Below are 26,040 nucleotides of genomic sequence, written 5' to 3'. Positions count from 1 at the left end.
AAATTAAATAAAAACAGTTCACAAATTAAGTGTGCTGGGCTTATTTTAATTAACCTTCATCAGAAACATACTAACAAAAATTTGAAAGCAAAGGATGTAGATACCATTATCTTGGGACTTAATAAGCCCATGTATAATGATCTTTAAATGCAGGCTTTTGCTCATTGTTGAAGACTTCAGGTGAACTGTACTTGTTTACATCAGTGCCCTACTATGCAGGGCTAGTAGTTGTCTCAATTGCAATCATTCAATGTATCCTTGCTTTTGTATCATTTAAAGACTTCAATTCTTTAATCATTTCAGTTAACACATTTTAATTTCAAAACATTCAACAGATATTTCCAAATAACAAATTTTGTAAACAACAGATATAATTGGTAACTGGTAATTATTTTACAGTCAATATGTTTTTATATTTATCAAGAGGCATCATAATCATGTTCATTAAATTCTTTCCTTGTCAGACTGTTACTGATCTCAATTAAAACCAGTGAAAATTGCAAGTACCTTTTGGTTTCTAGTAGTACTATTTTGATAAGATGTGTAATTTTTCGTCATTTCTTTTGATGTTCTGTCATATCCAGTCAGACTATTTCACATGTTGAACTTTACTCACAATTATGTTTCATCTGTAAATGCTAAATTATGCAACTTCTAATGCAGGGAGACATGAGGGTTTAATACTAATTTTTTAAATGTATAACTAGTTTTTATCTAATACAGTATATTTTTTAATATCAAAATAAAAATAACTAAAACTGAGTATTTAATAACAATATTTATTTGCAATTTTTTTCGTTATCTAACTTCAGTTTGCCTCAACTAAATGTTATGAAACTTATAAATCTAGGAAATTTGTAGAACATATTGTTGTTAATTGACCATGTTGATTTGCCATAATTTATCACATTCACACATATTCATTGCAAAAACATCTTCTTTTTCATAAGTGTCTACAGGAGCTTGTGTTTCTGTATCTTTTCTTTAAAGAATCATCATGATAGCTTCTGTTCCCTTCACATTCGAGACATAAATGAGATCTTCAGGAAAATATCTACTCCTTATACATTTTATATCTTAATCTGAAAAAACAAAACAAAAAATATGCTTTGACATAGTTTGACATATTTTTACAAGATTGTACATACTGAATTCAGAAATGTCTTGCCTGCTTTATGGTCATGATTGAACTTTCTGTTGCATGTTTCAATCTGAAGAACATACCACAACTAGTTCCTAAAACATATACACATGACTAAATTTTTCTTCCAACATGATTTTTATTTATTTACTACGGTAATCAAGGTGAGAGTAGACAATGAAAAGTAGATAAACATATATAGATTACCGTAGCTTCTCAACTTTAATTTGATATCAACAAAATGTATTGTGGCAATTTCTCAAATATCAGTGGTGGATCCAAGGGGAGGGTTCTGGTGGTTGAAACCCCCCTTTTTTTGAGACGATCAATGCACTTGAATGGAGACATATAGTTTGAACCCCCCCTTTAGAAATGTCTGGATTCACCCCTGAATATAATACAGGTTACCCAATCATCACAGTTGGTTGACCATTATGGATAAACCATTTCACAGATGATATCGGATGTTTCTTACTTCGTGCCTACAATCCCCTTTCCTTTTCATGAATGTGATCTACCGAAATAGACTATATACCAAGTTTGTAATAACATGTGCAACACGAAGGGTGCCACATGTGGAGCAGGATCTGCTTACCCTTCAGGAGACCCTGAGATCAACCCCAGTTTTTGGTGGGGTTTGTGTGGCTCAGTTTTTAGTTTTTAATGTTGTTTCTAGTGTACTATTAATTGTCTGTTTGTCTTTTTCATTTTAAGCCATGGTGTTGTCAGTTTATTTTCGATTTATGAGTTTGAATGTTGCTATGGTATATTTCACCCCTCTTATTTTTAACAGGAGGTTTTAAAATAAGCCGTAATTAGCAATGGATGTTAGTAGCCATTTAATTCTTTTAAATTAAAACTAGTCTGAAGTACTGAACCATGTTTGATTGAAATATTTGTAGATGCTATAATGACACACTTCTTCAAACATCAGTAACAGTTATAATCATACCTTTGCTGACTTTAGCATTTGGTTATGTCTTCAGTTTCTTTTCTCATCTGTCATAGTATCAATATTATATATGTAGCATACCACCATCTTGATGCATTCTGTATTACAAATAGTTACAGCAGTTTTATCGTAGCAATCTTTTGGTGTTTTTTTTTATCAGGAACTACATGTTCTATATTCTGGAAATCTTACAATGCATGGAAAAGCTGAAATTATAAATTAGGTAAATAAATTTTAATTAATATGAAACGACACAATCAGCTTTATTAATGATAAATGTGTACTAAGTTTCAAATTGATTGGACTTTAACTTCATCAAAAACTACCTTGACTAAAAAAACTTTAACCTGAAACTGAGGGAACACTTTTAATTTCTATGTTCAGTGAACCATAAAAATGGGGTCAAAAGTCTTTAATTTTGTTTGTTTAAAAATAAGAAAGATCATGTCATAAGGAACATTTGTAGTAAGTTTCAAGTTGATTGGACTTCAGCTTCATCAAAAACTATCTTGACCAAAAACATTAACCTGAAGTGGGAAGAATGGATGGACAGACAAACAAACAGACGAAAGGACGCACAGACTAGAAAACATAATGCTTCTCTACTATTGTAGGTAGAGCATACAAATTCATAAAAGAACTAGCAAAAAAAGGCACCAACAAAAAGAAACAAATCTAAAGTAATTGTCCATTAACCAGGAAACCCTTGTTTTTCCCCTTTTGTTGCTCCTAATTCATAAACAGATTGAGTCATAACTCCAATATTCCAACCCTAACTATCCTTTGGAGTTTTGTGGTGTGGAAACTTCAGGCAATTCTATAAACTGTTCTACAAATTATTGTCTGGACAATAGAAAATTGATTATTTGGGCCCCTTTTATACCCCTTTTTCCTACACCAAAGGGACCATAAATTAACCCCCAAATCAATCCAAACCTTCCTTTTTGTGGTTTCAAACTTCAAAGATTTATATTTACTTATGCTAAAACTATTGGCATTTTTTTTAATTAAACTTAAGTTATTGGCAAATTTCCAATGGATTTTATTAATACCGAAGTTATATATGTTGGTAAATTTCAAAATCACATCTTTAAGGTGGTACCCAACACTTGAACTAAAATTAATTTGGCTCGTTTAATTTTCTTAAAATTTTGACAAAGTATTTACTTTGACCCTTTGACAAAAATATAAAAATTTAAATTTTTTTGAACCAACCGTTTTATCAGAAAAATTACACTGGTTATATAGCAGTTTGACAAACACTCATTTTGATCATTGAAAAGCTTAATATCCCTTTAACAACACAACGTAATTAAAACGTTTAGCTGACTTTACAGAGTTATCTCCCTGTAGTGTTAGGTACCACCTTAAAAGTTGTGTGAAATAATTCAAATATAACTTTTGGATTACCTCCCTTACACAGCTTTCAAATTGTCTTGACTAACCTTTAACCAGAAAAATAATTGTTTTTCATCTTTTTTGCCCCTTATTCATAAATGGTTTTATCTATACCCTCAGCCAATCCTAACCATCCCATAGTAGTATAGAGCATTGGGGTATAATTTCAGAAAGATCATACACTTTTACACAAGTCATTAACTTAAAACTACAAAAATGCTTGTGTTTGGCCCATCATTCTTGACTGTTTGCCCCATAACCCTAAAAATAAATTCCAACCTTCTTCAAATCTTATAATATTTAACATTGTGGTACAATTTCAGAGGAATTGAAATACTTATACACAACTTATTGTCCTGAAACTAGATAAATGCTTGTTTTGGTCCCCTTATCCTAAACCTTAGGGACCATAACCCCCAATATCAATCCCAAGCTTCCTTTTGTTGTTTAAAACATTGTGTTAAAATTCTATTCATTTCTATTAACATGATTAACTTGTACTAAAGTTATTATCTGGAAACCATCCGTCTTTGAACGATGCTCAGCTGACCACAAAGACGATGTGATACCAATATAATTATATGATTGCAAAAATTTTATGGTTGTATAAAAAGGTATTCTAGACTTTAAACTAGAGGCTCTAAAGAACCTGTGTCGCTCACCTTGGTCTACATGTATGTGAATATTAAACAAAGGAAGCAGATGGATTCATGACAAAATTGTGTTTTGGTGATGGTGATGTGTTTGTACATCTTACTTTACTGAACATTCTTGCTGCTTAAAATTATCTCTATATATATTAAACTTGACCCAGTAGTTTTAGTGGAAAATGTTAGTAAAAATTTACAAATTTTATGAAAATTGTTAAAAATTGACTATAAAGGACAATAACTCCATAGGGGATTAATTGACCTTGTTGACCATTTCGGTCATGTTGACTTATTTGTAAATCTTTCTTTGCTGAACATTATTGCTGTTTACAGTTTATCTCTATCTATAATAATATTAAAGATAAAAACCAAAAACAGCAAAATTTCCTTAATTATAAAATTACTAATTCAGGGGCAGCAACCCAACAATGGGTTGTCTGATTCATCTGAAAATTTCAGGTCAGATAGATCTTCACCTGTTAAACAATTATACCAATTATACCCTTGTCAGATATATGTTCTAAATGCTTTGGTTTTTGAGTTATAAGCCAAAAACTGTATTTTACCCCTATGTTCTATTTTTAGCCATGGCGGCCATCTTGGCTGGTTGGCCGGGTCATCTGACATATTTTTTAAACAAGATACTACAATGATAATTGTGGCCAAGTTTGGTTTAATTTGGCCCAGTAGTTTCAGAGTTCTAGAAGATTTTTGTAAAGGTAACAACGCCGGATGCAAAGTGATGGGAAAAGCTCACTAGGCCCTTTGGGCTAGGTGAGCTAAACATTACTTTTTTCTAGTTTATAACTGAGTGAAGGCAATATCATATATACCCAATAAATCATCAAATTCGAAACATATTTTTATGTTGATTAAAATGAAGCTTTTTATTATTTGATGCAAATTTTATGTTCGGAGAGCATTTTCCAGTATTCATTTAGGAATTACTTGATCATCAAAAAAGCGGTGTTTAAAATATAATACAGGGGACTCATATTCATTTTAACTTTATTTCGTGCTGCTTCTTTTGATTTTACACAGTTAAGATGGCTCAGACTTATTCAAAGTCTCTATCAGAATGCCGTATTATTTTAATCTTTACAAAGAGTACCTCAAATTTGTCGAAAAAAATAGGGGTTCCAGACCATTTAAGCTCAAAATTTTACTTTCAAAATAGGTACAAGCATGTTAAAGGGACCATTTTCAATAAAATGAAAATAGAGGTGCTGACATATTTTTATGGGATATCAAATAAAAACTGTCTGTGACACCTCAGGTGTGACCTGGTCCAAATCTGTAATGTACAAAGCTGAAATATAGCTTCAAATATTAAGCAAATACAAGGACTTATATACATGTATGCGTCACTGGCAAATACAAGGGTCACCAATAAGGAAAAATAAAAATTTTGCCTTAAAACCCAAATTTTGGCGGGAAAATGGTGAAATTGGGTGAAATGTCAATTTGAGCCTTTAGCAGACCTGTACAGAAATTGCTAACAAAACCACATAGAAGCACATTTCAGAGATGCAAGTAAGAATTGTATAGCTTAAAATTTATAAAAAAAACATAAATATTTAAAAGTTTATAGGAAAGGTAGTTGTTCAATAACATGTAAATTATTCTCACTGATTTTTGTGATAATTGTCTTTTGATGGATCAATAATAAAAAAACAAACTTTTTGTTTTGATTTATAAGCTAGTAGTCAGCTTGGAATTAATAAAAACAATGATGTCATGGATGTACGAACTGTAAATCACGAAAACAGGAATTTAATACAAGGATTTAAAAGTTCGTTTAAAATTACATTTTGTATATATTCTGAGACAAATGTATTAAAAAACAAATTATTTTGTTAAAAAATACCAATGAAGATAAATTAATACATTGTACTCCAGTGTTCTAGCTACTATCATGACAGTGACTTAAAGCAAATAGATAATAAATTGGTTGTGGCAATACAAAAATTCAGCAAATTTTTCAACAAACTTTAACATGTAATGTTCAAATAATTAACATTATGCAACTGGAGTACAAAAAAAAAATCAGAGCAAATTGATCCAGGGCGAACAAGTACAAGTGTGAGTGATAAATTTGTCCTGGTAAAATATGTCAGGACGGACAAATATTACTATATAGTATAAAAAGTCCATGGTTACAGAATTTACTAGTATATATTTAGTCCGATATTAGTTATATATGTCCCCAGACAAATTTTCCTAGGTAATCATGTCCTATAAAATCCTATAAAAGATTCAATTACTTGCATTTGCAAATTTAAATCTTATGTTTTAGTAATGTTTCAGAGTCACATAGTTAAATTTTTGATAAAATTTATGTCCCCAGACTATTAATTTTCCCACAAAGTCATGTCCATGTCATTAGAAGTCCTAGGTTTAAATGTCTATGCCTTTAATTTTTAAAAGTGAATATGAATGTAATATGTTTTAACATTGTTGACAAAACGAAAGAGTTGTGTATCAATCTGTTACAGCTAATTTCCTAAAGCATGTAGAGCAAGACTTAAGTTAGCTTGCTTGCTTTGTATTTAAATTGTACACTCATTAGGATAATATCCAATTGAATTCAAATATTAAATATACAGGTTAAACTATGCCTATATATATATATTATATAAAGATGACCATCATGTCAATCTTATTAACAAAGCTTGTATAAACAATTATACAAACAAAGAAGGCAAGCCAACCAAAGTTTTGCATTACATGCATTAGGAAATTAGCTGTAAATAAAATTTGTCTCCAGACTAATTTTCCTAGGAAATCATGTCCATGTCATATTTTCCTAGAAAATCATGTCCATGTCATTAGTATTGAACTCCTAGGTAAAAATGTCCTAGTCCAAATAATTATGACAGCTTGAAAGGCTATTATATTTTTTGTCTTTGAAGCCTTACTTCGACGAACTAAGTAAGGCGACTCAAAGAAAAAAAATCTAAAAGCCTTTCAACTTACAAGACGTCATAATTTGACGAAGTAAGGCGTCAAAGAAAAAAGATATAATAGCCTATCAAGACGTCATAATTATTTGGACTAAAAATGTCCATGTCTTTTATTATCAAAAATGTTATAAGCAAAGGAAACTGAATATTTATGTTTTTAATAATTAGGTTATTAATGAAATATTCTTAATTTTTATTGGAAAAAAAATTCTTCTATTTTCCAAGGATTTGTATTTTCCAATCTTATCTATAAAAAAAAAATCTTCTATTTTAAATATATTTTATGATACAAAAAAACTATTAGAAAAACAAGTCTTGTGACATATTTTCCTAGGAAAACAAGTTATAAACATAAATTACTAGCTATGGACTGATTTTCCTAGAAACATTTGTCCTGGGACATTAATTCCTAGTAAAATCATGGACATGGACTTAATTACATGTAACTAGGAAAAAAAGTCTGGAGAACAAATTTTACAACCGGACCAAATTTACTGTTACACTATTCCAACTAATTATGACGTCTGGCAAGGCGTCCCATAAAAAAAATAAAAATAGCCTTGCCAGACGTCATAATTATTTGGACTACTGTTACACTAGGACCACAGACACTAGACGGTTCCCCCTTTTATTAATTTCTTGATTAGCTACTGTCACAGTGTATTTGTATATGGCTAAGTATTCAGTATAGTGTTGTTAGTGTGTGACAACATGTATGATTTTAAAAGTAGCTGTTTCAATCTTAATAACATGATTTTCTGAAAGGAGAATGATTCTAGTTTAGGGTTTTACATGTAAAAAGATAGTTATTTAGTCAGAAAACATAAAATTAGACCTAAATAGCATGTTGGACAGAGGTTATGTTGGACGTAACAGGACATTGAAAAATTGAATATTTTCCTTTTATATGAAGGCCTAGTTAATAAATATATCAATTTTTCTCTGACAGTTCATAAGATCTTCAATTAAAGTATATCATTTTGTTAAATTTTTCAAAAACTAACTTATAAGTTGGAAAAATCTTAAAATATGTCGGACAAACGGGGACATTTTTGGATGAGAATTTGTTCCATTTGCATCATTGAAAGTCAAAAACAAAATCAAAACTATGCTGTTTATACTAATATCTACAGCTGTTGTTCCTCAGCAAGAGGTAAAATGGTTCATTATTAAATAAATGGATAAAACAAAACCATAAAAAACTGTAGGACAAACATAGGACAGATTATATTCCCTGTCGGACAAACATAGGACAGAATTCATTAATTTACTGATTCTTATGGGAATTTAAAAATGGGCACCTCTTAAGAAGAGACTAGGAAGGGTCTGAGAACTATTTTTTAGTTTATGTGGACTTGTTAGTTGTTAACAAGGTTCTTTATACTTTTAAAAAGCTGTTACGTCCGACATTAGAAGATTTTGTCCTACGGTTCGTCCAACAGAAAATTAATGGACTCTTGTTACGTCCTAATTTTCAAAATTATGTCAAATTTAGACTGTCAACAGTTTAAAACCTCTTTATTTTTCATTTATATGGTAGTATTTAAGGTTAAGTAATTGTCAAAGTAGAAGCGAAATTGATTCTGTGACTTGTGGTAGCCATTTTAGAGAATATCTTGGATGTTGGACGTAACATTTTTTTGGACAAATGTTGGATGTAACTTCCATCTCTTGGTTGGACAGAAAGAGTGTTCACCCCTTCAATGTCGTTGACCTCAAGTAAAAAGGAACAGTTGACAGCAATACCGTATGCACATCGCGATTGTCGTAAAATTTGTTGTCATAAACATTAAAAAAAACTTAAACTGAGTTGGCAACTTGCAAATGAAAATTGAAATTTTCGCCCGTAACGGTTGGACAGATTTTTCAAGAGTAAACTTTAATGACAATTCCTGAAAAAAATAAAACTTTCTGCTGTAACTTCATGATGAATTATCACATTTTAGTTAATAAGCTCAAGCCTCAAGATATTTTGTGCATTTAATTGCCCTCTATTGTTACATAACTTATATTTCATTTTCACATAGGAAGAAGACAGAAAATGTTAGTCCAACAACATGACCATTTAAAATTGTTTTTAATCCTTATTTTTCGATGATTTTTCATGTTTTAGTGTCCTTAACCTTGCCAACCCTATTGTTTTACCTGAAAATCCTTTTAACCTACTGTTGCCATTCATACAAAAAGGTTAATAAAACAATTTTGATTTTGGGTCATTCGACCATGTCACAAAATAAGCATGCAAAAAATAGGGAATTCAACACTTCATTTATAAAATACTTTATTCAACAATAAACTTTTCATATGAGACTGTTTATATTATCTCTTCATCATGCAGTGAATATTGATTAGCTACCTGCATTAAAACTCAAAATAATTTAAAATATGAAAAAAATGCATTTTTCTGGGACACCCATTGAAACAGCACTTTACTGAATACTTAGCCATATACAGAAGAATTCTAGAGTTTTGTATCACTTTGGCAGTCAAATCCTGACACAGTTGTAGGAAGGCGTCCCAGAAAAAAATTAAAATAGCCTTGCCAGACGTCATAATTATTTGGACTACTGAGTGACACAGCAGCCCAACCAGAGACATATATACATGTATATATGTCTCTGGCCCAACTGAGACCAGATACCATTTTTATTCATGAGTTATGATCAGTATCAGATATAAATGAGGGGGAGGACAGGGATAAGGGAGACATGGAGAAAGGAGGTAGGAGAAAGGGGTGGGAGAAAGGGGGATAGGAGAAAGGAGAGGAAGGTTGGGAAAAAGGAGAAGTTGGAGAAAAAAATAAAATATCTCTTTTTTCCGGTAAATTAAAAAAAATAAAATAAGGAGAAGAGGGGTAGGAGAAGAGGGGTGAGAGAAGGAAAAAGAGTACCCCCTGTCCTCCCCCTCATAATTGACATAAATGCATTTTCAGATCCTTTTTTCGCTTGTTCTATTAAAATCTTACCACGTAAATTCCTTAACTCTCTTTTTTATTTAATTGAATGTTGATTTTGTTTGCCTCAAAACAAACTGTTTTTCCTGTGAATAATTTTCAATCTCCTTGCTTCTAGTATGAAAAATTTGCAAATCATCTTTGACAGACGACGCGAGCACGAATCGCAATCTGTCAACAATGTTCTAAATGCACATAAAAATAGTCCGCTGTCGAGTTTTAATTTGATTTAGAATGACAAGACATTTCATCGTTCTTTGTAGAACAAACCATGATATCAATACACGTTTGTATTTTATTGATCTTTCTAGGGATGTTGCGACTTTGATAATAAATATGCGTGTAGTAATATGCCCTAACTTTTCTGTACGAAAGGAGACCGTGGTAAAGACAGAGCAAACGAAACTTGAGGATGAAGATGAAGATGTGTTGATAAGATCTGATACGTAAAATGCATAAAACTTAAATTTTCTCGGTACAAAGTCACTTACTATTATTTCTCTTTCAAAACTGCCATTAAGGAAACACGCATCAAAATACCCGTTTGGAAAAAGGGGGGGGGGGGGGTCTCAACGGAAGATTCCGGGAACGTTCGGCCTGATATATATATATATTAAGCCGTCATGTTAAGAATGTAAATTATTTGAATTAATATGGGGAAGTTTGTTGAAATGTTCGCCGATTATGGCCAGATAATTGTTTTCCATTGATTTGTGACTTATAAACTTTTGAGCTGCAAAAAAAATCAGTTTCTTTTAAAGGAGCTATCCATTTGATTTTTATGGGGGGGGGCTAGAATAAAATTAGAAAAAATAGGCAGGACAGGAGTTTTGAGTAAAAAAAAGGCAGGATGACACACTTGCAAAAAAAAATAAGACAATTTTGGTAAAAAAGTCAGGATAAACTAAAAAAAAAAAGGCAGGACCAGAGACATATAAAGGATACAATGTATTATATGTCTCTGGCAGGACCGAACACAGTGAAAAATAAAAAAGCAGGACAGAGATTACAGCTAAAAAAAGGCAGGACAAAATTTACATCCTAGCCCCCCCCTAAAAATCAAATGGTAGCTAAATGGAGCTACCATTTGATTTTTATGGGGGGGGGGGGGCTAGAATGAAAAATTTTGTCCTGCCTTTTTTTTTTTAGTTGTAATCCCTGTCCTGTCTTTTTATTTTTCAGTCTATTTGGTCCTGCCTTTTTTATTTCTTAGCTTATCCTGACTTTTTTACAATAATTGTCATCCTGCCATTTTTTTTATTTATTTTTGCCAAGTTACTCATCCTGCCTTTTTTTTTTTACTCAAAATCCTGTCCTGCCTTTTTTTCAAATCAAAGTGGTTTTAGAAAAAAATTACAGAACTGTAGATCATGTCTTTATTTTAAAAACAATAATAAACAAATATTTGTTTAAATTTAAAAAGAAACTATATGTGTGTTTTGTAGATTTTAAAAAGGCTTTTGACAGTGTCTGGAGATCAGCTCTGTTCTTAAAATTACAAAATAAAGAAATACAAGGCAAATTTTATAATATACTGCATGACATGTACTCTAATACCTTATATTCATGTAAATATCAAAATATGTTTACCAAGCCTTTTCTTGATAATCAGGGTGTCAAACAAGGTGACAGTTTAAGTCCAACTTTATTTACTGTAAATTCAGAAATTATTGGGAGGTTTTGATTATTGCGAAAAATGTGACAGACTTGTAAATGCAATAATTTTAACTCGCATTTTGAAATCATTGATATGAATTAAACAGGATTTTTCTCAAAATCATTATAATTAAAATCGCATTTAAGTCTAAAATGACAAAATCACAATAATAAATGCACGCAATAATTTCTGAATTTACAGTAATATATTTGTTGATGACATAGAAAAATACTTAGATACAAACTTAACTAGTGCAGTAAAGGAGTAGGTTCATTAAGACCCCTTTTTGGCCCCAAAATATAGCAGTTTTAGAAAGTTGTGAATATGTAATCGTTAAGATATTTATCGAAAAGTAGAATGCTTTTGCTACATAAATATGGGCTGTTTTTGACAATACAACGCACATAAATTGGGTACTAGCATCATCAAGTCATGCTTATTTACTGAAATCTTCACAATTTGATCATTTAAGTTAAATTTTAAACGGTTTCCGTCTTAAATGGAAGTGGTCGCATTCGTGTTCATCCATAATATTGAACTGTAAGTTGTATTTGATGATAAAACATATTATATATAATAGTTGAGGATGAACACGGATGCGGCCACTTTCATTTTAGACAAAAACCATCTGAAAAGTGACTATTTTTGACATATTTGATAGATTTTTCATATTTAAGCTTGAATTGGAGCGTTTTTAATGACGTAATCAGTTAATCTTTCCTATAAACTAATTGAATCAATTGAAATAGACACTTGAGTGTTTAAAAAGTGTCTAAAATCTTTCGTTAGATGAACTTGAAAATTTAGGCCGAAATCAGACCTTACCGGACCTACTCCTTTAAATGGTCAAAAAGTGAACCATTTATTGTATGCTGATGATTTGTTATTGATATTGGAATATGCAGATGGTCTCCAAAACTCTCTTGATTATTTACAAAAACATAGTACTGAATGGAAACTGGACTTGAACCTTAAGAATTTTCTCTAAAACTAAAAGTAAATTAAAAAAACGTTTACTTTTATTACAGTTCTAATGCAATTGAAATTGTTGATTGTTATAAATACTTAGGAGTTGATTTTCATAGCTCTGGAAAATGTATACAAGCAGTGTCAAGCCTCTCAGATAAAGCTAAAACAGCATATTTTGCATTGAAGTCAAAACTTCCATATAGTGAAAATTTGTCTGTTAAGACTTATCTCCAGCTTTTTAATTCAATGATAACTCCTATTTTAACTTATGGATCAGAAGTATGGTTATCAGAATTCAAACCAAATTTTGAAGCATTTATAGACAAAAGTAAATTAGACAAAACACAAAACTCCATATTTAAAAACATACTTGTGGTTCATGGAAAGTCTTCCAATCTAGCAGTGCGGTGTGAATTGGGCACTTTACCCATTAGCATTAAATGTTATCAACTTATGTATAAATATTATGAGCGTCTCAGTAATATTGGTGAACAGTCTGGTGGTCCGCATGAAATTTTCAAGGCTGCTTTTGAAGTGGACAAAACTCTCACAAATAGAGAAAATTCATGGTCTTATAAACTATCTGAATTAATGAAATATATTGCAATACCATTTAAAAAGCATTGTAATAGTAATTTCAAACAGAAACTAGAAGATTTCTACAAAAATAAAATTATATTTGAACTTTATAAAATAAAAGATGGACACATGGACACTGTGGTAAACTTTTATTTTTTAGTAAAATTTAAACAACAAGAATATTTAAATTTTAATATTCCTAAATACCTTTAACCCTTTCCTCCATGATGACGCCTTTTGACGCCACCCCCCTTACTCAATAATGACGCCTTTTGACGCCTATGTAGTACCTCAGTTGAAACACTTTGACTACAAAGTGTCTGCAGTTGACTTTATAAAATTGGTATCCATTATGAAAAGGAATATCATAGGAATATATATATATCCGACTCAAATTTATTTGATGAAATAGTTGTTTTTCGCAATGCCTTAATACTTTAAAGCATATGTTCAGCATTTTATCAAAAAAATCCTATGCGAATCAAGTATGCAAAAAAAAAAATTCAATGGAGGAAAGGGTTAATTGAAAAAAACTCACTAAATTAAGAATAATGCACACTCATTAGCAATAGAATAACTGGGAGGTATGCAAGACCAAAAATACCATCTAATGAGAGATTTTGTAAATTTTGCACAGGAAAAATTGAAAATGAGATTCATTTCTTGATTAAATGTCTGCAATATAACAAAATTAGATCTAAATATAAAATTAATGATATAAATTTAAATAATTTGGATGAAAATTTTACCAAAATGTTAAATCCTATGTCTGAAAAGGAATTAAAATCTATTTGTATGTACATATATGTATATTGAAGAAGCTCTTGATTTGAGAGACCACCATACCGTTTCATCAGATAATAATCCTTGACAGTAGTTTGTCCATATACATACATGTATATATATATAAATATCTTATATTGTGTGTTTTAAGTAAATATATGAAAATCTAGAATAATACTGAAATATAAGTCTATGGTATCAATATCAGTTTATAATGTATTTGTATACATAGAATTGGCTTGACTTGTTCCATGAATCTTTATTTCATTTGTGTGTTGTTTTAATATTATTAATTATCTGTATTTGGATCACGCCTCTATTGAGCTCTTTCCAATAAAATATTGAATTGAATTGAATAAACAGGAATCTCGGGAGGGGGCACTTCCTATACATATAAGGTGTCAGCTGGGAACAGTATATTTAATACATGTACACATGTTCCCAATGCATAGTCAGATCCTTGCCCCCCCCCCCCTTTCGTGGGAAAAAATTGGTTTATCAGAGGCGGATTTATCATTTAGGAGGGGGCCTTCCCCCCCCTCCCCTTTTTTTGGAAAAATTTGGTTGCTTATATAGGAAATCACTGAAGCGTGACTGGAGCGGCCCCCTCTTAGGTCAGTCAGTGGGCCCCCACTTATGAAAATTTTTGGATCCGCCACTGTTTATATATAGGGAATCATTGAAGCATGACCCTAGCTTAAATTTCACATTATTATACAGTTTTCCATCAGAAGCTTTATTTTGGCTAGCATACCAATTGCTAATATATTTAGTGTGAATTAATTTGCAAGATATGTTCAAAAATTTATATTGTCCGAAATGTTTTACTTCTTCATGTTCTTGTTTAATTTCAAAAACTTTTTCTACTAGCAAATGAGAACTGGCAGAAGAAGTTATGTTAGATTTGTGAAGCTCTTGGCTGCATTTATAAGCATCTTTCAATAGACTGAATTCAGTTGTAAGATTTTCAAATCTATACCCGTATTTTACAATTGACTTTACAATATCATAATGTAAGGGGAAAAGACTGAAGTGGGGACCCCCTCTTAGGCAGTCTATGGGCCCCCTCTTATGAAAATTTCTAGATCCGCCATTGTTTTCTAGTTTAAAAATATGTGAATAGGTGTTGAAAATATTAAGAAATATATTAAGTCAACAAATTAAAAAGAAAATGTGGTACACTGTATGATTGCCAATGAGACAACTCACTATTATGTTTCTAAATAGGCAGAATCAGGGGGCCCGGTCTGACAACACCTTTTGTTAGAAAAATTTAGTTGATTGTATAGGGAATGACTCGAGTAGGGACCCCCTCTTAGGCAGTAAAAGGTCCCCCTCTTATGAAAATTTCTAGATCCACCATTGATTTCTAGTTTAAAAATATGTGAATAGGTGTTGAAATATTCAGAATATTAAGTCAACAAATTAAAAGGAAAATATGGTATACTGTATGATTGCCAATGAGACAAATCTAGTCTCTAGACAATAGACACAATTACATTAGAAATTAACAACTTTAGGTCACTGTATGGCCTTCAACAATGATAAAACCAGAAACTACTATAAGTTACAATAAGGAGGCTCGAGGGTACATGCATTAAAATTTAAGACAAAAATAAACATTTATTTTTTCATTACAAAGGAGTAGATTCAGTAAGACCCCTTTTTGGCCCCATAATATAGCAGTTTTACAAAATTGTGAAAATGTAATCCTTAAGCTATTTATTGGAAAGTAGCATGCTTCTGCTAAATAAATATAGGATGTTTTTGACAATACAATGCATATATCAGGTACTAGCATCATTAAGTAATGCTAAATTACTGAAATCTTCAAAATTTTAGATTTTTTGGTAAATTTTAGACGGTTTCTGTCTTAAATGAAAGTGTAAATTTTCCCCTTACATTATGATATTGTTATTATTCGTGTTCATTTATAATATTGAAATGTTAATTATACCCCATGCAACGAGTTGCGGAGGGTATAATGTTTTTGACCCGTTCGTCCGTCCGTCAGTCCTGTTTCTTGTCATCACAACTCCTTTCAAACCATGCATCAGAATTTCATGAAACCTTTTCAGATAATAAGGACATACTATGTAGTTGTGCATATTGACGGGAAATTGCGTTTCAATTTTTTTTCTAGGTGTTACGCCCCTTTGAACTTATTTACTTTAATGTACTACTGCAACAGTTTGTCATCGCAACTCCTCTCAAACCACACAACAGAATTTCACGAAACCTTTTCAGATAATAAGGACATACTATGTAGTTCTGCATATCGACGGAAAATTGTGATTCAATTTTTTTTCTAGGAGTTACGCCCCTTTGAACTTATTTGCTTCAATGTACTTCTGCAACAGTTTGTCATCTCAACTCTTCTGAATCCACACAACAGAATTTCATGAAATTTTGTAGATAATAAGGACATACTATTTAGATGTGCATATTGGCAGGATATTAATTTTTCTTATACAATTTTTTTCTTACACTAATTTAATTTCTCCAATGACAATGTGGGGACGTTGGGTATGTGAGTGTGCTCACTAAGGTTCTTTAATTGTATTTAATGATAATACATAATATATATATACATGTAAAGGTTGAGGATGCAGCCACTTTCATTTTTTGACAAAAACCATCAGAAAAGTGACATTTTTTGGCAAATTCAATAGATTTTTCATACGAAAGCTTGAATCTGAGCGTTTTTAATGACTAAGTCAGTCAAAATCTTTCACATTAACTAGATTGAATCAATTGAAATAGACAGTTAAGAGTTTAAAAAGTGTCCAAAATCTTTCGTTAGATGAATTTGAAATTTGAGGCCAAAATTGGAACTTTTCCTACTCCTTTTATTTGTTACCTTATCATATGGTACAAAAATAATTTTAAAAAATCAATTTTTGATGGCCTCAGACGAATTGTAAAATGTAGATATCATTAAAATTGCTCAAAATTATCTCCCTTTGGTATAAAAATGCCATTTTTGGAACTCATCCGTGACCTTTATTTTTTATTATTATTTTCAATTAAGCTGTTCTTAAACTAAACTATTGTAAAATTTGAGCGATTTCTGTAATTAAGTTCTCTTATTTCGGTATTACCTCTATTTCTGCTATTACTAGTTCAACAGAAAAAAGGTACCTTTACAAAAATGTATGCTTCTTTCGAAGGCAGATTGTGAACGGTGACCCCATTTTTTTTTATTAAGTAATAAAGTATAAGATTTAAGTACGTTTATCATTTTTACAGAAACAATTTTTCCTTGTAGATGTTGCAGATACATTCATACAAATGATGTTGAAGAAACAAAGAGAAAAGGAACTTGGACTGTACCATTTTGTTTGCAGCTTCTAAGGTGAAGTATACTTATTTAAATGTTTTGTAAAAATAAGAAGATGTGGTATGATTGTAAATGAAACAACTCTCCATGAGAGACCAGTGAGACAAAAATTAACAACCAAAGGTAACTGTACATCTTTCAACAATGAGCTATACAACGTCAAGGACTTGAAATTACCAATGAACAACTTTGGGCCTGTTTTATTAACAAAACATTGAACGATAAACTGTTATGATATACAGCAACAAACTACTGAATTACAAGCTCCTGAATTGAGACAGACACATGGAGTTTGTAAAACATTAAAAATGGTTGCTGGCACGAAACTCTCCTTCTAACCTATGACAGTGGTGCAACATTTCAACTAGCAAACTATAAAAATCATTTGAAAAGGGCTTAATTCTAAGATCAATACAAAGTCAAAGCACAATAAAAAATCCTAAAACAAAAACACATGAAATACACATCTGAGATTTATAGCAGTTACTGAAAGCATGTTCTAATAATCAATATTTTATCCTTGTCCTTACACAATGGGCTGAATTTCTCTTAAGGGCATACCGTACAGTTTTGATCCTGTATTTACAAGTTCGTGAAAATTTGCATATAGGCTATTTTTTACCTGATTTAATCAAATATGTAATAAAAAATATACCTTCATGTGCTACTTTTTGAGAAAAATGAGGTCGAAATTTTGTATATTTGCTCAAAATTCAGATATGTGGCCGTATTTTCTTTTTTCGAAAAAAAGACATATTTTTATTGTTATAAAAGATAAACACAAATTGTTTTTTGTTAAAGTCATATGAAACGAGTGAGTGGTGAAAAATAATGTTTGTCCAATTCTTGAACCAATGGATGTATACATTCATAAACTTAGTCCTATGTGCACGATTTTATCATTATTTTCGCAAATGTATCATATAATCGCCAATTTTTTTCTCTCTCTGTTATGATTGAACAAATATGGCTGCTCATTAAATGCCATGATTAGAAGCCGAGTTTAACCGATTGTCACCTTATAGTAAACAAATCACAAAAAGCATGGGTATTGAGCACGTGTTTAACATGTATAATCAGATATTTGTTTATTTCAATGACAGATCCATGCGTATTGTGGTCACCGGATTTTTACGAGGAGGGTTACGCTCGGGTCACTATGCATACGGAAAATATGTCGGCAAATTGCTTGCTGGCAGCAAGCAATTAAAAATAAGTACTCTTCTTCTAAATGTGGACAAATTAAAGAATTTTCCTCAGAAAAAAGTATATATGTACATAAGTTGTTTAATGAAAACTAACCATTTTATAGTTATAAAAAACATATGCATATTTTTTTTTAATTTGAGGTTTCTTATGACTTTAATAATCGGTAATTTCTGTATTTTATAAGTATCCTATAAAATTATGCATTTTTTATTCCGAAATAACTCGTATTTATCAAATGTTCATGAATTGAGGAAAAATATGTCATTTTTGGCTTTATGTTTATCAAAATTAAAAAAAATCCTAAATTTGGGTCACATAATCTCCCTGCAAATTGAAAGTCAAACAAATTGCTGTTTTGAAAAATGGGGTTCCATGAACTCGTTTTCAAATAAATTCAGTTTGAATGATCAAAATCAGTTGAAAAATGCATTTTTCCCTGGTATGTTAAAGTTTGATGTCGCGAAAATAACATTTTGCATTAGCAACGTCATTACCTCCTCTGTAACTGTATCGTATGCCCTTAAAAGCTAACCTAGACCTATAAATGAATGATTATAGCCATCACTTGATGTCATCTAAACAAATAACATATAGATGGAGAGAAATTTTAGTTTAAGTCGCAAAAATGATCAACAAGAAAAGATCATCAAATAAGTATCATGAATGGTTGAAATTGTCAGTCAACTTCTAATTATTTAATAAATTAGCCACAGAGTTTTTTGTAAGGTCTAGTTTTAATTAGGATTTTATTGTAGATAAAGGAGATAAATTTCCTCTGTTGACAAAAAAATGTTTGAGGAGTCGGAAAGTTTGACTGAAGATTAAGGATATCAAATGAAGGTAAACATAAATTTAAAGTAATGTTTATATTTGCATTAATACATGTACCTCGAGTATGCATCAAAGATGTATTGGGTAAGATGGTAATAACTGTATGTGAAACAATAAAATTTGTTTAAAGTGGGCAGTACATGTATATTAAAACATACCATCAACATTTAAAAGCACAACTAAAAATGCAATCATAAAAGCATCTGCAAAGTTTCATAGAAATCTGTGAAAGTATGACAGAGTATCCATGGTATCAGTTATTTGATGTCCATGTCATTCAAGGTGGATATTGTGTCATTGGCAATAGACAAATTTCCTATTTACATGTACCCACTTTAATCGGAACAAAATTGAGGGAAGTTAACTGTTTAATGCATATGCCATTATGTTTTCTATACATGACTAAATCATCAGAAAACAGTAAACCTTCCCCCAAAATTGCACCATTTATATTTTTGAATTTACTTCTTTCGGGTGTTTGTAGTGACAGAGTACCAGGATGTCTTACCACAGAGAAGGTATTAAAACCTGTTGAAAAAACAGAATCCGAGTCAAAAGTTGATAATGTGAAAATAGACTATTATACCACATCATCTTATTGTCGAGCCTGCAACTTTTGTTGCAGAAAGCTCGACATATATATAATGTTCTGGGGGCCAGCAGAGGAGTTAGCTGAATTCTTAAAAGCTTTATATTTTAGAAGGATGAAGACCTGGATGCTTCATACTTTGAATATATACCAAGATGCCTCAGGTTACCAAGTTTCTCTCAGTCACATGTCCAATGCCCTTGACCTAATTTTCATGGTTGAGTGTCTACTTGAAAAAAAAGTTAAGATTTTTATACGACTGCAAAAATTCAAAATTTTGGTCGTATATTGGTATGAGGTTGGCGTCGTTGTCGTTGTCATCCGAAGACATTTGGTTTTCACACTATAACTAGTATAAGTAAATAGAAACCTATGAAATTTAAACACAAGGTTAAAGACTAGAAAAGGAAGTTTCAAATTGATTTTGGGAGTTTTGGTCCCAACAGATTAGGAGTTAAAGGGCCCAAATAAGCATTTTTCTTGGTTTTTGCACAATAACTTTAATAGTATAAGTGAATAGAAATCTATGAAATTTAACACAAAGTTTATGACCACAAAAGGAAGGTTGTTATTGATTTTGGGAGTTTTGGTCCCAAACAGTTAAGGAATGAGGGTCCAAAGGGTTCAAAATTAAACTTTGTTTGATTTCATCAAAAACTGAATTATTTGGGTTCTTGTATATATGTCAAATCTAACCGTGTATTTAGGGTGCAATCAACAGTTTTTTTCTATGACGTCATATTTTGAGGGACCATCTATAGTTGACCCTTAGTGGTGTTAATGTTAATGAAGATACTTGTATAAAACTAGATATCATTAGAATCAGAGTTTTCTTTAGTTTATAATGAAATAAAAATAAATTGTACTTTTAATAGTACCAAAAAGTTTTATCCAGAGAAAATGGGAAAAACATTGCCTAATCTATGCATAAAAAACATGAAATCAGGCCATGTGCACACCCATGCAGACATGATACATGCACATTTTTCATATTCAAAACAGTATGAATTTCATAGGTTTTTACCTGGTCTTTCTAAAAATTTATGCTTCAGGCTACGTTCGCCTGCTTCGAAAAGAGATACAGTGGGTGCAAATAAGTTTTGCACTTTTCACTGACAAAAAAACAGGATGTTTACAGTTTGTCTCCCCTTAAAACATGTGTATTTAATCTAATTTTTAAAAATTATTTTAATCATTCAACCTGTTTTAATTGAAGCTAATTAACTTAATTTTACAATTAAATATAAAAAACATGATACTTTTTTACCAATTATGTTGATAAAAAGGGACTTCCCTCCAAGTCTATTTTTAGTTGGGGGAATTACCCCTAGTTTTTTATACGAAACTGTTTATAGCACCCTTAGATTTTTAATTTTTGGTCCTGTTTTCAAATTGGTCTACATTAAGGTACAAATGGTCCAAAATTAAACTTTGTTTGATTTTAACAAAAGTTGAATTCTTGGACTTCTTTGATGCTGAATCTAAACATGTACTTAGATTTTTGATTATGGACTGTCGGTCCAAATCAGGGTTCAAATTAAACTTTGTTTGATTTCAACAAAAATGGGGTTCTTTAATATGCTGAATCTAACCGTGTATTTAGATTTTTAATATTTGGGCCCGGTTATCAAATTGATCCACATTGACATGCTTGAGGTCTAAAGGGTCTAAAATTGCACATTATTTGATTTCATCAAAAATTGAATTCTTGGGGTTCTATGATCATGATGATATGCTGAATCTAACCATGTATTTATATTTTGGATATTTGACCATAATAGGTAAATGTCCAATTTAAAATTTATAAGTTTTTTTCTCGCCTTGACGGAGTAAAAAAATGAGACATAGGTATGGTGTTCCCCGCAGCGGCAGCATCAACTATGTATTAGTTTGTGATTAGGTCAATTTATGGTGAACCACTAGTGGTAGGTGAATGATATTTGGTATGCAGTTGTATAAGCATTGGCATATCTCATTTTCATGGAGATTTTTTGACTCCGCCTCCTTAGTCATGGTCTATAGACTTTAATAATTTTGCTAAGTTAATATGTATTAGTTTGTGATAAGGTCAGCTCAAGGGGAACCATTAGTGGTAGGCCAATGTTAATTGGTGTTCAGTTTTATAAACATTAGCACATCTCATTTCCATGGAGAATATTTGACCCTGCCCCCTCAGTCATGGTCTATTGACTTTGAAACTTTTGCTTAGTTTACATGTATTAGTTTGTGATAATATCAGTTTAAGATGAACTGCTAATGTTAAGTCAATGATATTTGGTATGCAAATTTATTGTCATTTGAAAGTGTTGTTTTCATGGAGATTATATAGCCCCACCCCTGATCATGGTTCATTGACTTTGAAACTTTTACATAGTTTAAAAGTTAATGTTTGTGTTTAAAGGGAACTACTTATTATGAGTCAATGGAAATTGGTATGCAGTTGTATTATATTTATCATTGGCACATCTCATTCCATGGAGATTGTTTAGCCATGTACCTTCAGTCATTGTTCATAGCCCTGAGACTTTGAATATTTGCATAACTTACATGTTAAAATATTGCTATTTAATTTCAACATTGCTTTATCAAAATTACATGAATATTTGCATAACTTACATGTTAAAATATTGCTATTTAATTTCAACATTGCATAATCAAAATTACATGAATATTTGCATAACTTACATGTTCAAATATTGCTATTTAATTTCAACATTGCATTATCAAAATTACAAAAAGGCGATACATATCTCTGTGATAACAGTTTATTAAGTGTAAGTTCTTAGACCACATTCATTCTGTGTCAGAAACCTATCTTGTGTCAACTATTTAATCACAATCCAAATTCAGAGCTGTATCAAGCTTAAATGTTGTGTCCATACTTGCCCCAACTGTTCAGGGTTCGACCTATGTGGTCCTTTAAAGCTGTGCCCTGCGGAGCATCTGGTTTGTAAAGTGAAATTCTCTCTTATTATAAGTAATAGGATAACTATATTTGGTATGTGAGTACCTTGCAAGGTCCTCATGGCTGTCATACAGTTTTCACTTGACCTCACCCTCCTTTCATGGATCAGTGAACAAGGTTAAGTTTTGGTGGTCAAGTCCATATCTCAGATACTAAAAGCAACATGTCTAGTATATTTGGTGTATGGAGGACTGTAAGGTGTACATGTCCAACTGGCAGGTGTCATCTGACCTTGACCTCATTTCCATGGTTCAGTGATTATAGTTGAGTTTTTGTGGGGTTTTTTTCTGTTTTTCATATACTATTTGCAAAAGGTCTAATATATTTGGTGTATGGAAATAAAAACAGAATGATTGTTAGGTGTACATTTCTAGCTGGTATGTGTCATCTGCCCTTGACCTCATTTTCATTGTCAGTGGTCAAAGTTAAGTTTTTGAGTTTTTGTCTTTTTATCTAATACTATATGCAATAAGTCTACTGCTATAATAACTATATTAGGTGTATGGAAATATATTAGTTGTATGGAAGAATTATTAGCTGTATAGATGTGTGCCTTGTATGGTTCATTTCACCTTGCCTGTCCTTGGCCTCATTTTCATGGTTTAGTGGTAAATTTTTAGTTTTTTTGGTTAATGTTAAGGTTATGTTTCAATTGTAATAAAGCTTTATTTTAAGGACTACAAAAGAAGGCGAGACATTTCAGCGTGTGGTTTTATATTAAACATTAGAAAGAAGCTACAGATTAATGTTAACTGCAAAAATACTAAAATCCTTTATTAATTAGATCATGTAGATACAGGAAATGAAAATATTTTGAAATTTTTTATCATAAAAATGGTTATGCTCATATATTCAAGTTTCACTAAATTCCAAGAAGGGTTTCCACAAATAACAATGACTGATTTTCAAAATGATCATCATGTAAAAATGAAGAGATGTGCTAAGATTGCCCATGAAAACTATCTTTATGAACAATGACAGTTCAGTGGTTTGCTTTCAGCCTTTAGCAAAAATAATTACCATATATATTGTAATAAGCTATTAATAAAAGCCCCCCATTGTAAAATGTTAAACAATTAAAAAGTAAAAAACAGCGTCCTGATTTTTATAAGTTCGAAGAATAAAATTGAGTCATATTATGGTATGATGTTGTTGTTAGCGATGTATGTCGACACATATGGTTTCCGGATAATTATAAAGTTAAAGCGAATGGATATCCATGAAATTTTACACAAGGTTTAATACCAAAAAGGAAGGTTGGGTTGATTTTTGGGGTGATGGTACCAACAGTTTTGAAATTAGGGGCAAAAAAGAAGCATTTTTGTAGTTTCCAGACATTAACTTGTGTGCCAGTGTACTAATCTCTCTGAAATTGTTCTTCTGTTCTTCAAGGTTCCATATCACAAAGGGTAGACTGGAATTGTTTAAAGGGGTAATTGCCTCAAACGTTCAGGAAATAGGGGGTCAAAAACAAGCATTTTTCTAATTTCCAGACAATATTTTGTGTTTAAGTGTATGGATTTCTTTAAAATTGTACTGCAAAGTACCATACCACAAAGGAAAAGGCTGGGATTAAGTTTTGGGGTAATTACTGAAAGGGGGTTGAAAAAAATTGGGGGAGGGGGATTTTTTTCTCCTCAAAATTTTCAACAAAATCCAAATACAGACAGTCTATCAAGCTTGAATATTGTGTCCAAACATGCACCAACTGGTCAGTCAAATAACAAGGCTTCGCTGCACATCATTTTCTTCATCATATTAATCTGACATGTTAAAGTTTGTACATTATGAAGTTACTAAATTGTTGATTTTGTGTATTTCAGATTATTATTGAAAAAAGAGCACTATGAAGTACTAGGAGAATTTGATAACATCTTGGTGAAATAGTCTGACTGGTTATGACAGAACATCAAAAGAAATGACGAAAAATTACACATCTTATCAAAATAGTACTACTAGAAACTAAAAGCTACTTGCAATTTTCACTGGTTTTGAGATCAGTAATAGTCTGACAAGGAAAGAATTTAATGAACATGATTATGATGCCTCTTGATAAATATAAAAACATATTGACTGTAAAATAATTACCAGTTACCAATTACATCTGTTGTTTACAAAATTTGTTATTTGGAAATATCTGTTGAATGTTTTGAAATTAAAATGTGTTAACTTAAATGATTTAAGAATTGAAGTCTTTAAATGATACAAAAGCAAGGATACATGGAATGATTGCAATTGAGACAACTACTAGCCCTGCATAATAGGGCACTGATGTAAACAAGTACAGGTCACCTGAAGTCTTCAACAATAAGCAAAAGCCTTAATTTAAAGATTTACATGGGCTTATTAAGTCCCAAGATAAGGGTATCTACATCATTTGCTGTAAAAAATTTTGTTGTATGTTTCTGATGAAGGTTAATTAAAATAAGCCCAGCACACCTAATTTGTGAACTGTTTTCTTTTAATTTCAAAAGAGAAAGCTAATAGACAAATTTAATCAAAAAACATAAAAAAGGAAATCCATTTAATATGGCAGACAGCAACCAAACACAACCAGTGGACATAATGAACATTTTTTGGAGTGCTCAAACTGCACTATAACATTAGACACAAAAACATCTTATATAATGCTGGATTACACAAAAGTGTTTAAAGTATCTGCTCTTCTCTGGTGTTTAAAAATTGTTCAGATTTGGTGTCACAATATCTCAGTTTATACATGGGTTAGAATTCCTGCATGGGAAGAACAAAAAAATTGCGAAAGCAAACTTACAGATCTTGCATTTTTGGGTTGATGTTTTGACGACTTGCATGTACATGTACAATATATACAAAATGTTAGCTGCTATTGAGACAAAGGCAAAAAATCATAAGGCAACAAATAAAATTGAGAAAGGAAATGGTGAATATGTCAAAGCGACAACCACCCGACCATAGAGCAAACAACAGCTGAAGGCAACCAATGGGTCTTCAATGTAGCGAGAATTCCCGCACCCGTAGGTGTCCTTCAGCTGGCCCCTAAAATATGCATAATAGTACAGTGATAATGGATGTCATACTA

At 31.4% G+C, this 26,040-nt stretch overlaps 2 long non-coding RNA genes across 3 annotated transcripts; one reads left to right on the top strand and one right to left on the bottom strand.

Annotated features, from left to right (window-relative positions):
• Nucleotides 1-297: 297 nt before the first annotated feature.
• On the bottom strand, nucleotides 298-22,057 carry LOC139498937 (uncharacterized). Of its 2 annotated transcripts, none has more exons than XR_011658049.1 (3): nucleotides 21,039-22,057; nucleotides 2,094-2,299; nucleotides 298-1,082 (listed from the first exon to the last, which is right to left on the bottom strand). It is a non-coding gene; the product is annotated as an uncharacterized lncRNA (long non-coding RNA). The 2 variants fall into 2 exon arrangements; XR_011658050.1 differs by lacking the exon at nucleotides 21,039-22,057 and adding an exon at nucleotides 10,070-10,291.
• On the top strand, nucleotides 10,417-25,157 carry LOC139498936 (uncharacterized). Its single transcript, XR_011658048.1, has 4 exons — nucleotides 10,417-10,532; nucleotides 17,314-17,400; nucleotides 19,350-19,434; nucleotides 24,803-25,157. It is a non-coding gene; the product is annotated as an uncharacterized lncRNA (long non-coding RNA).
• The last annotated feature ends 883 nt before the right edge of the window (nucleotides 25,158-26,040 follow it).

This window comes from Mytilus edulis, chromosome 12 (assembly GCF_963676685.1).
Source record: "Mytilus edulis chromosome 12, xbMytEdul2.2, whole genome shotgun sequence".
Classification (NCBI taxonomy): domain Eukaryota; kingdom Metazoa; phylum Mollusca; class Bivalvia; order Mytilida; family Mytilidae; genus Mytilus; species Mytilus edulis.
Note: the sequence above shows the minus strand (reverse complement) of the source record. Positions and strands in the feature narration are given on the sequence as shown.